This window comes from Phyllostomus hastatus, unplaced genomic scaffold (genome assembly GCF_019186645.2).
Source record: "Phyllostomus hastatus isolate PE091 unplaced genomic scaffold, TTU_PhHast_1.1 phas_scaffold_39, whole genome shotgun sequence".
Taxonomy (NCBI): domain Eukaryota; kingdom Metazoa; phylum Chordata; class Mammalia; order Chiroptera; family Phyllostomidae; genus Phyllostomus; species Phyllostomus hastatus.
This window is the reverse complement of record NW_025334028.1, coordinates 28,070,766-28,083,890: the sequence shown is the minus strand read 5'-3', so window position 1 is coordinate 28,083,890 and position 13,125 is coordinate 28,070,766. Positions and strand designations below refer to the sequence as shown.

Here is a 13,125-nt window from a genome sequence, read left to right as displayed (position 1 = left end):
GTATTAATATTTACTTTTTCTAGTTATTAAAGGAATGCCAAATACCATATGATGTCACCTATAAGTGGAACCTAATCAACAAAACAAATGAATGAGAAAAATAGAACCAGATACATGGAAATAAAGAACAAACTGACAGTGACCAGAGGGGAGGAGGGTGGGGGATAATAAGGGAAAGAAGGGGAAGGGGCAGGCCAAGGAACGTGAATAGAGGACTCATGTGCATGGACAACGGAGGAGGGTTGGCTGTGGGAGCGTGGGGTGAGGCAGGAGAGAGCAATGGGGAGAAAGGTGGGACAACTGTAACTGAACAACAATAAAAAATCATTGACACTTAAACAATAAAAATAAAAGAAATACCTTTTCATTGTAAGAAATTCTAAAAAATATTTTGAAATGGCTATCTGGGCTTCATATAGTATACCAGAATCACACAACAACAGCGAATCAAGACAATTTTTTAAACAACAAAAATGTTTGTTGAACATTTTTACTATGTGCTTTGTATTTATACCTTCATTCACAGCTAAGGAAACTGAAGCATAGAGAGATTATGGAACCTGCCCAAGGCACAGATGTCTTGGCTGCTTGGAGGGGCTGCCTTTCTAGGCTCAAGTCCCTCAACTACATTCTGAATAAGTAAGATTGTTACAGGGTGCAGCCAAGAGGGGGGACCCCAAATGGGCATTTGAAATGGGGTCCAGAACTTAAGGTGTCCAGGAGATTTTAAGATGTCTCCATCCCCCCCACCCAGGGTGTGGGTTGGGGGAAGGGACAAATGGAGCAAGGCCATTGAGATCTGTTTTGCATAGCAACAGCCTTGCAGCTAAGCTCTGGTGTGGTCATTTAACATATCTATAGCCTTTGGCTGGTCACTTAGATATGTTAAATAGCTGTGATCATCTCTGAGCCAGGGGAATGGAAGTAACTTCCCCACCAAGACGTGACTGGGGGCAGATCCCCCGAGCTACAGCGCCTGTGTGGGAGCTCGGAGAAGATTGGCTCCAGGACATGGGGCCACACCTGCCCAGACTCATGATGGCAGCTCAGTAAACCTGGAAGGATACGAGTTCTGGCATGTGAAGCCGAGTGTGGGAGGAGTCCAAGGTGAGGCTGCAGAGGAAGATTGGCCGTGGGGATTTGAAACCCAGACTTGGCGGCCATTAGAAAAGAGAACCACGCGGCTTTGATGGAGTGGAGACTCCTGCATCCCAGAGAGAACCATGCTGCTTTGAGAAGGAGAGCCATGCGCAGCCCTGAGGAGGTGAACCATGCGCAGCCCTGAGAGAAGAGAGAACCATGCGGCTTTAGCAGAATGGGGAGGACCTCGGCCATTGAGAGGAGAACCATGCTGCTTTGAGAGAGAGAGCCACACGTCTTTAGCAGAGTGGAGACTCCCGCAGGCCTGAGAAAGAGAACCACGCGGCTTAGACGGAGTGGAGACTCCTGCATCCCAGAGAGAACCATGCTGCTTTAGGAGAGAGAACCACGCGGCCTTGACAGAGTGGAGACTCCCGCAGCTTTAGAAGGGGGAACCACCACCTGGTTTTAGCAGAGATCCTGGCAACTCAGCCGAGGGTGCCAGGAACCCAGGGAGGTCTCCCAATCGAGAAGGAGGACTAACTAAGAACCAGAGGACTGTCTGAGCCATGGACTTCGTTTTCCTTCCCTGAGATACGGTACTCTGGACTGGGCAAAGGGGGAAGGAAGGAAGGACTGTGTCTGTTTGTGGGTGTTTTAAGGGACTTTAGGATTTTGATGAAGACATTAGGTCACTACTTTAAGTTAGCATAGCATTAAATAAACATTTCCTTTCCTTTTCACGAATCTCTGGCATTGAGAGACGTCTTTCCTCTGGCGGCGGACATAACGGACCCGGGGCCTTCTTTCAATAATAGTATATTGTCCCAGGCCCCCCTTGTTCTGTTCTGTAACAAGATCACTGGGTGTGCATTATATTTATTTATTTATTTATTTATTTATTTATTGCCTATTAACTCATTTGGTAGACCTGCATGCTGAGTGACTCATTTTTATGTTTAAGTGACTCTGTTGGAGACCTTTTTTACTTGACAGATAATTGCTCCGAAAATTTCCCCTAAGACAGTCCCCAATTAGGACATCTTAAACTCATTTCTATCATGATCTCTTTAGATTGATTGTGGCACCTTTGAAATAGCTAGTAAGTGTTCTTTCATATGGTGGCAGTTAAGCCTCGAAGAAATAGCCATACGCTGTGGAAGATAATTTTTTAAAAGAAATAAGACAAAGAAAAAATGAAAAATGAAGGACTTGAGACAAATCTTACCTTGAAGTCAAGAAAATGTTGATACCAATCCATTTTCAAGATCTGGCTGAAGAGTTGTCTAAATAAAGCGTCACTAGTCCATGCCTTTATTGTGTTTGTAATTGAGCTCTGAGCTACAAGGAGTGGAAAAGAGTTACTTAAACGTATAAGAAATAATGTAGCTTCCTTCTGTTTGTCAAAGCAACCTTGAAGTCTTACAATTTGAAATATAATTCTTAGTCTTAAATTATTTTTGTAATCTGTCTTAAAGAAAAGAAAGCATTTTATCATAACCCTCATTGCAGAAAAAAATTTCCATACTCTTTTTGCATAAGGGAGGGAAAACTACAATTGAGTTTTATGACTTTGTGCTGTATCCATTTTCGTATGGTTACAGAACATTTGCCAAACCAGGTTTTATTTTATTTCATTAACAAATTCTTTTTCTCAAAAAACACAATGAAAATTTATAAGGGAAATAAAATATAACCTTAAATGAGAGCTTATATACTGCATTTCTTACAACAGCTGCCTCTATTTCATTTTAAATTAACCTAGCTTTATGCAGAGCCTTTGGAGCTGACCTTATAAAACAGCAATACTATTGGTCCTAAAGCACATGTTTCCAATTTTATATATCTGAGATAACATATCTTATAATAACCAAGAAATGAGGTTGAATTATGCCTGAGAAAGAAAAACTTTGTGTATCACTTAATATAACATTGACATCGATATGAATGTTACCTATTGAAGGCACAGAAAATTACAGGCTTTATCTCATTCTTGCTTAATCCACCATTTCTACTTTCTAGAGAGCCCTATTCAGAAACATAAAAGTGGAGCCCATAACTTTGATATCTGAAACTGAATGACAATGCAAGCCTGTTAAAAAGACATTCTCATCTTAATTTCTATTTCTTATAAATTTTATGTTTATCTGCAGTGCCTTTCTTCTATGGAGCTTAAAGACTCTTATGTACACTAGTTGGTGAGTCCTTTCAACATCCTTATGAAATAGGCAGGAAATTCCTGCTGGTCACAACATGAATGAAAACAAAGTCAGACCCTATTATTTACCATGGAAAATCAAATTTAATCAATTGTTTCACAGAAACTTTTAATTAGCTATTCTTCTCTGATGAGAACCAAACGAGAGAAAATGTTCTTAAATTACAGTAGGGAGAATATAAGATAGCAATACAAATGATGTTTTTAATGGAGAAAGTAAAAATGAAACTGGATTAGGTTCATTAATTTATAGTATGCATATGAACAGTGGAACACAGGGTAACCAGCAAGGGTTGAGAGCAGGAGGGGCTACAAAACATTGTAAGGCCTTCTCACGCATCTCCTCTTTCCATCTCAGGACAGTCAGTTACTTGTATTTGAATAATTGCCCCAGAACAACCCAAAGTCTCAGGGACACATTCCTCCTGTATCATGGGTTTCACATGGGCAGGCACCACAGCTCCATGATATGACAGCTTATTGTGAATCATGGTTTCTCATTTTGGAACAAGGTAAATTAATGATAGATTTCAGATCTTATTTTTACATGGTTTGTCCCAGAAAAAAAGTAAATAATGTTGATTTCAAACTCTTCTAAACTCATGAAATTACATGTCAATTAAAACTACATAGTAGCAATTTTTGGATCAATGTAAAAGAAAGAGGGCCATTGAGGATAATCCTCCTTTAAGGATATTAAGTGATTGCTAATGAATGGTGAATCCAGCTTAGTTTACCATACAGTGCCCTATCAATAGATTTGTAACATATTTATTAACTCTCCTACACTCAGTGAGCAGCCCTGGCTCTGAACCTCAAATAATCTACTCATCCTTTTTATTAATCTCTCCATGGTTTTCCAAAATATGCCATAATTTGCACAAATTGTTCAGTGTTCACCATTACCATTCCATCCACCAAATCATGGCTTTAATACAGTCCAAGTATATAATTTTTTCCAACTGCTAATTAAATTGTTTTCTTTATTTTAGAGACATTGGTAAAATATATTGAATTCAGAGCCCAAGGGGAATGTATTAATTTAACATCAGTCTGTCTTTCAACATTCCAAAAAGTATCAAAGCAGCAGTCTACTTTCAAAGTTTTGAGTTTCAAACCTAATAAACCAAAATTTTGTGAAAAATATATATATCATTCAATGATAAATATATATATATATATATTATTCTAAATGTCAGGAATTATAAATATGATTAAATTTATGGGCTTAATCCAAATGACTCTTATCTTTAGAATTTCATATATTCCCCAAAACATAACTTTGTACTGAAACTTTAATTAGAAACAACAAGTGCTAGTGAGGATGTGGAGAAAAGGGAACCCTAGTGCACTGTTGGGAATGCAGACTGGTGCAGCCACTGTGGAAAACAGTATGGAGATACCTCGAAAAACTAAAAATGGAACTGCCTTTTGATCCAGTGATTCCACTGCTTGGATTATACCATAAGAATCCTGAAACACCAATTCAAAAGAACCTATGCTCCCCTATGTTCATAGCAGCATCATTTATAATAACCAAGTGCTGGAAACAGACTAAATGCCCATCAGTAAATGAGTGGATCAAAAAACTGTGGTACATTTACATAATGGAATACTATGCAGCAGAAAGGAAGGAGGAGCTCCTACCCTTTGTGACAGCGTGGATGGAACTGGAGGGTATAATGCTAAGTGAAATAAGTCAGGTGGTGAAAGACAAATACCATATGGTCTCACCTATAACAGGAGCCTAACAAACAAAACAAACAAATGAGCAAGATAGAATCAGAGGCATGGAAACAAGGAACAGACTGACAGTGACCAGAGGGAAGGGGGGAGGAGAAGAATGAGGAAAAGAATGGTCAGGGCCTAGTCAAGGAACATGTATGGGTGACTCATGGACATGGGCAACAGGGTGGGGACTGACTGTGGGAGCAAGGGTAGGGGATCGGCAGGGGGCATGGGAGAACAGGGGAAAAATTGGCACAACTGTAACAGAACAACAATAAAATGAAAAAAAGTTTTTCTAGTTATAATGGTTTATCTTCTTTTACACACATTAGAGTTTGAGCTGAATTTTTAGGTACTGGCATATTCAGCTCATTAATTTATTCATTTTCTGTTAAAAATAAGAGATTTACTGTTACTGCCACCTCTGTCACTGGAGGATCATCCACCCCTTGATACAGACCAAAAAGCAAGTCGCAGTAGGACAGGGAAAGAATGGCACTGAAACAGATTTCCAGCAATGAGTGTTTTGGGAGATTCTAGAAAGTTTTTGAACATGACAGTGTTGAACTGAGCTACAAAATGAAATTTGCTATCTACTTACCACCAAAGGCAGAAACTGAAAAATGCCCTATACTATATTGACTGTCTGGTTTAACCTGCACAGAACAGAATTTTGTATCAAAATCCAGATATCATCAGGCTGCTCCAGAACATGGCCTTGTGGTCGTCACTCCAGACACCACCTCTCAGGCTGCAATGTTAAAGATGAGAGCTGGGACTTTGGCACTTGTGCTGGGTCTTATGTGGATGCTACTGAAGATCCTTGGAAGTGAGCTACAGGATGTACTCTTATGTAACAGAGGAGCTTCCCCAACTCACCAATGCCAATTTTCCAATAGACCCCCAAAAGGATGTCTATTTTGGGCCACTCTATGGGAGGCCATGGAACTCTGATTCATACTTTAAAAAACCCTGGAAAATACAAATCTGTGTCAGCACTTGCTCCAATTTGCAATCCAGTGCTTTGTCCTTGGGGCAAAAAAAGCTGTTAGTGGATATTTGGGAACAGATCAAAGTAAATGGAAGGCTTATGATGCTACCCATCTTGTGAAGTCCTTCAGCTGGATGCACTAATTGATCAAAGAAATGACCAGTTTTCTTTCAGCTGGATAGTTACTACCCAATAAGTTCACAGCTGCCTGTATAGAAAAGAAAATCCCTGTTATTTTTAGATTACAAAAGAGTTATGATCACAGGTACTATTTCTTTGCAACCTTTTTTACTTATCACATCAGAAATCATGCAAAATACCTGAATGCTTGAAAAACTTCAGATAGTAGACTCTCTTCAGGATTACAAAAGTTATAATCCTGCAAGGAAAAAAAGATTTCAAAACATTGTGTATCATAATGCTAAAAATGCTTCATTCTACAGTTAAATCACCTTCTGAATAAATATGAAACTTGAAAAAGATAAGAGATTTATACATCTTATTTACAAAATTATTCTACAAACATTTCACTGTAATGAGATCCAAATTGGGGTTTGTTCTGCTAAACTTTGTCTGTCAAATCTCTGAAAAAGTGACGCACCCCATAGGGTTATGTTAGCTCAGCATTCAAAGATGGTGTCCAACACTAATCTCAGATGGGAAATGCCCGAGGGTTCTCTTTCCTGCCCTTCCTTGTTACTCAAATGTGAGTGACCTCAACAGTGTTCAATCTTTGTACTTTCCCTTCAACGTTACCCATGACAACCAGGAAAGGTCTTTCTTGGCATTGAGGGAAATACTTAAAACATTTGACTCTTGATCAGTAATGCTTTAGAGGAAAGATCTTAATCAAAAAAAGAAAGGAAAATGTTAGAAATAAATAAAGAAAACCTCATTAAAAGTGGAGGTGGGAAGCCTGAAAGAGAAGCTCTGATGCACTGCCACCTAGACCCTGAGGAAGAGGACATACCACAGCAGTAAATTTCCCCTTTGCTAGCATACCTCTCTACCTTTGGCAGAAATCACCAGAACCTTTCTAGCTGGTTGCCTTCAGGATTGCGCTCCTGGTTACAGCTCAGCCAATGAAAAACTGCCATGCTCAGCCAACAAGAAGCCATTACCATCCTGAATTCTGTGAAATAGACCCTCCCAACTTTCCCTTTTTTCCACAAAGAAGCAAGCCCTTTTCTTCTGTTCTTTGGACTTGCCTATGGTTTTCCCTAGATTGCTTGTTCCAAATTGCAGTTCCTCTGCTAGTTCCAAAGAGAGCCATTTTGCTGGTTAAATAACTAGCTCTTTTGTCCTTTAAGGTCAACAGAAGAAATTAAAGAAAAAACTGGAGAAAAGAGAACAGGGTCTAAGGCACCTGTGAGACACCATCAGTCAAATCAACATATATATTGTGGGAGCCCCAGAGGGAAAAGAAAGAAAAAAGAGAATAGAAATTATTTGAGGGAATAATGGCTAAAAACATATCGAATTTTTGAAAGACACAAATATTGAGTTTGCCAAAAAGTTCATTTGGTTTTTAAGTAAAAATTAAAGACATATTTTTCACTTTCACCAATGGCTTTATTGAACAATATATTCACTGTCTCATTCCACTGCCTTCTGCCATTTTTCAGGCAACTTCATAATTTTATCTTCTCAAGACTTTATATCTTTTTGAGGAAAGAACTATTCCAGGTGAATTTTGCAGTCTTCCAGGGATTGAAATTTTTTCCATTAAGAGAATTTTGTAAAGACTGACATAAATGAAAATCCAAAGGTGCAATGTCTGGTGAACACGGCAGATGAATCAGAACTTCCCAGCCAAGCTGTAACAGTTTTTGCCTGGTCATCAAAGAAACATGCGGTCTTGTGTTATTCTGATGGAAAATTATGCATTTTCTGTTGACTAATTCCGGATGCTTTTCATCAAGTGCTGTTTTCTGTTCATCTAATTGGGAGCAGTACTTGTTGCAATTAATTGTTTGGTTTTCCAGAAGGAGCTCATAATAGAGGCCTCCCCTCTAATCCCACCAAAGAATCACCTTCTTTGGATGAAGACCTGCCTTTGGTGTGGCTGGTGGTGGTTCATTGTGCTTGCCCCACCATATCTTCTATTCCACATTATTGTAAAGTATCCACTTTTCACTGACAGTCACAATTTGTTTTAAAAATGAAAAGTTTTTGTTATGTTTAAGTAGGGAATCACATGCAGAAATGTGATCAAGAAGATTTTTGTTTTTGCTTAATTTATGTGGCACCCAAACATCAAAGCAATTAATATAACCAAGCTGGTATAAATGCTTTTCAATGCTTGATTTGGATATTTTGAGTATGTCAGCTATCTCCTGCATCGTATAACATTGATTGTTCTCAATTAATGTCTCGATTTGGTTGCTATCAACTTCAACTGGTCTACCCAACTATGGAGCATCATCCAGTGAGAAATCTCCAGGACAAAAATTTGCGAACCACTTTTGACACATTCGGTCACAGCACCTTCTTCATAAAGTGCACAAATCTTCTTTTGTGTTTCAGTTGCATTTTTACCTTTCTTGAAATAATAAAGCATAACATGCCAAAAATTTTGCCTATTTTCTTCCATCTTCAATATCCATTTTCCATCTTTAAAATGGCTACACAAAAATTCGCCAATTTTGATAAGTTTTTAAAGTACATGCTGATATGACAGCTGTCACAATACAATCTAACAAAATTGTTTCTAATGAAGTTAAAGACAACTAAGTGCTACTAGAGCCATCCTCAGAAAATTAACAAAAGAAGTTTTTGGCCAATTCAATATAAAAACTCAAAAAGCTCAATAAATTTATATTAGGATGAACTGCAATATGCCCAAACAGATATGCACTAAAATCAAGATGCCAGAAGACAAAGACAAAGAGGAAATCCTGAAAAGAGTAAGAAAAAAATAACTCATGTCCTGAAGTTATCCTCAATAAGACAGCATATTTTTCATCAGAACTTTGAAGGCTAGGAGGCATTAGATAGACATACTCAAAATGCTAAAACAAAAAACACGGTCCACTAAAATTCTATATCCACCAAAATTGTTCTTCAAAAGTGAGAGTAGAAATTAAGATATTTCTAGATAAACAAAAACTGAGGAATTAGATACAACTAGACCTGCCCTGCAAGAGGGCCTAAAGGGAGTTCTGCAAGTTGAAGTGATAGGACAGTAGAAATCATATGAGGAAATAAAGATCAGAGTAAAAATAGATATATGGGAGATTATAAAATATTACAATATTATAATCATTACTAATAATTTTAATAATTGTGACTCCACTTTCTGTTTCTGCATGATTTAAGAGATAAATCCATTTAAAAGCAATTATCAGTTTATGATTTTGGACACACAATGTACACACACATAATTTTGTAACATCAGTAACTGAAAAAAGTAGGGACTGAGCTGACAATGAGCATAGGTTTTGAATACTACTGAATTTGAATTGGTATAAGTTCAAATTAAAGTGTTATAACTTGAGGATTTAATCCCCAAGGCAATCAAAAATAAAATAGTAGAATATACACAAAAGAAAATGAGAAGGCTATTAAAACATTTCACTCAAAAAATAAATACAAAAATGAAAATAAAATGGGTCTCAAAGATATATTGTACACCCATATTCACAGCAGCATTATCAACAATAGCTGAAGTGTGGAAGCAACTCAAGTGTATATCGATAGATGAGTGGATAAGCAAAGTGTGGTATATATTTACAATGGAATATTATTTATCCTCAAAAAGGAAGGAAATTCTAACACATACTACAAATGGATGAACCTTGAGGACATTATCCTAAGTGTTATAAGCAAGTCACAAAACAATATTGTATAATTCCACTTATTTGAGGTACCTACCATAGTCGAAATCATAGAGTCAGAAAGTAGAATGGCAATTGTCAGGGCTGGGGAAAGGGGGAACGAGGATTATTGTTTAATGGTTGGAGAATTTCAGCTTTGCAAGATAAAAAGAGCTCTGGAGATGGATGGTGATGATGGTTGCACAACAATTCTAATATACTTCTAATTCTAATGTGTGGTTGCCTCTCACGTGCCCCCAGCTGAGGACCTGTCCCGCAACCCAGGCATGTGCCCTGACTGGGAGTCAAACCAGCGACTCTTTGGTTCGCAGGCCGGTGCTCAGTCCACTGAGCTACACCAGCCAGGACTGAACATCAATAATTTTTTTACAGTTAATTAGCCTCTAAGTTTAAGCAGAACTAAAACTCAAACTACAATGAAAAATGTATCATCTTAGTTTTCATATGAGGGTGTGGCAAAATGAATTCTAATCATTAAAATAATTTCACGTGAAATTATATTTGAAGTTAAAAGTCAAATATTTTGGAATATAAAATATAAATTAGCAATCTAGTTATTTTTATTTCCTTTAGAGAAAATATGGAACAATAAAAATATTGTGAGCACATGTTAGTGTTTTTGTGTGTGTGTGTGTTGTTTGGACTGTGAAAGCATGGTTTATTTCAAAAATAAGAACACCCTATGAACCATAGCAAAGACACAGATTATTATATATATATACATATATATGTAAGTGTGTATATATATGACTATATATGTATATATATTTTAAATTTTCTAAACTGGTTTCATCTGCTCACTTTACAAGAGAAAGAAACTAAAAGTGAGAACATATACAGAAAATTATTTTATATGTCTTCAGCATATACTTTGCCTTTAAATATTCATATTATTCAACTGAGTGATTTTTAACATAGACTCAAAATAAGACCATTTATAAAACAAAAATTTCATGGGAACAGTGATTAAAGTATAGACAGGATGAAGTACTTCTCATGTCTTCTTTACTTTTCTTACCTTTTCCATTTTATTTCCACGTAAGTCATTTTACAGAAAATGTTCACCAGTCAGAGCAAACTATTTTCTGCAGAGTGGAAAAATTAATCTATACACAGAAGTCTACCTTATTCTCCCTGAGAGACTTCATCCCTGCAGGTTATGAAATTCTTGATTTTGACTTCTTGAATTGCTAACTAGAGATTTCTTCCTATAAACTGTGTAAGTTTATCAGCATGGCATAATGGTACTCATTGTACGCTCTCTGGAGAAAAGGAAAGATCTTTCCCTGTAATGTTGTGATTTATAATAAGAAATATATATTTGACCTTCATCCATTTCTCGCCTAGGGTTCCTAAAACCCTTGAGATTTCTTAAGTGGTGAGGGAGGTAAAGATGATTTGAGGTATATTAGGAGGTGACTTTTGGCTCTCAACTAGAGATTGAGACTGGGTCCCAGTGACACCAACCATGTTATTTGAGGACTGGAACTTTCAGTACCCTGCCCGCAACCCTGTTCCTCCCTACACACACACACACACACACACACACACACACACACACACCACCTCCACACACACACACACCACCTCCAGGGAAAAAATCCCTGAGATAATGACCAAAACTGGTTCTCTCTCCTAACTATAGGGAGAAGCAGAGTGGCCAGGAAGATCCTCCAATGAGAGGGTTGATTGCACTGAGCCCATGTCAGCCCTCTGTACATTGTGACCTCTACAAGAGAATTGGCGAGGGCTCAGCTTTGATTTGATAACAAAGACCAAATAGAGAAGAGGGGGGAGAGGAAAGGAATAGAGAGGAAGAGAGAGAAGAGGTAGTCTGCAAATCAGAGAAGGGGGACACAGGAAAAGGTTCATGCTGCCCAAGGGGGGGGATGGGGTAGAGGAGAAAGTAAATTACAGAGTTACTTTATGAATGGCAGCAGGGACCAGGGTGACCTTATGGGAGAAGTTAGGCTTCCTTGTTCCTCAATATAAAACAATCTCAGTCTTGCACTGGAAAGAGAATGGAATGCTCATCAATTATATTAAAAGTAGATTGACTTATTAAAAATGCAGCAATGTTTGCCAAAAGTAGATGGAAAACAGAAATTCAAAACAAGGTAAGGTCATTTGCAAAACCTCAGCCCCAGCACTAACTCCAGGCAGCTGACAGTTCTTATACATCAGCACGGTGCTGATGGGCCGTGAGTGGGGAAGAGGAGGCCAGTGGAGGAAGGGGGAAAAACCCCTAGAAATAATTTATAGGTACTTTCCCCTCCATCACTTTCCAATATTGAGAAAGACATCTCTCTTTTCCCTCTATTTAATAGGCATTGGTATCAATTTAGGGTCTAAGTTACATCCTTGTGGGAACCAGGATTTCCTTCATATATCTACTCTAGATACATGCTCATTAATCTTAGACACTGTAATTTATTACAGCTAAAACCAGCCAAATCTGGTAATTTCTGAAGCTGAATTTAGATAATCACTCCCTTTCTATAATACTGGAATTATCATTCTGAAACTTGAAATAACTTTAGAAATATCTAGCCCACATTTCTCAAGTTCCTTATTAGGGAAAGTCAGATTCAGAACTGTCCACTGATCTGCTTCACAGAGCTTGGCAGTAGCAGCAACACCAGGACTAGAACCCAGGACTTCCAGCATCTGCTAAACTATAAAGTTGGAGATAATGAACACTTTGGCTTTGAATAATTAATTCAAAAACAAGGCTTAGAATGCTAACTAGTGGGTATTCCAACGGTACTTAGTTATTGTATTGCTTTAATAAGATTTTGTAAGTGATGGTGTAACTGAAATAGCAGGAATGATAGACATACACAGATGTTAATCATGATTCAGATAATTTTAGGGCACCGTACAGAGTTTTATAAACATCCCCTGAGAGCTATTGCCATAAAAAGACATACTTTTCTTAAAACAAATAAGGGGGTGATGGATAGCGAAAGTTTTCCCACCTATTCCTGGGGAAATCAGAAAAAGCTAGTGTGATTGTCAAAGTTTGCAAAGGAAACATTAAATTAAAAGTCGTCCCTTGTTACTTTAATCGTCGGCATGAGAGAATTTTTTTTGAAAGTCACTGTCAATTGGAACATTAAGTTGCTATTCAATCATCAAATTTGAAACAGAAAGTACTGTTTTCTTCCACAGTGTGCTTAAAATTAAGACTTACAAATTATAAGTTGACTGTAATCAATTAATCTTAGAGCTTCTTTTCTTCTCAATGAGCTCTTCAATTTAGAACATACAAA

The 13,125-nt window shown here is 37.7% G+C and overlaps 1 pseudogene; it reads left to right on the top strand.

Annotated features, from left to right (window-relative positions):
• The first annotated feature begins 3,246 nt into the window (after positions 1–3,246).
• Positions 3,247–6,349, top strand: LOC123806946 (annotated as a pseudogene).
• The last annotated feature ends 6,776 nt before the right edge of the window (positions 6,350–13,125 follow it).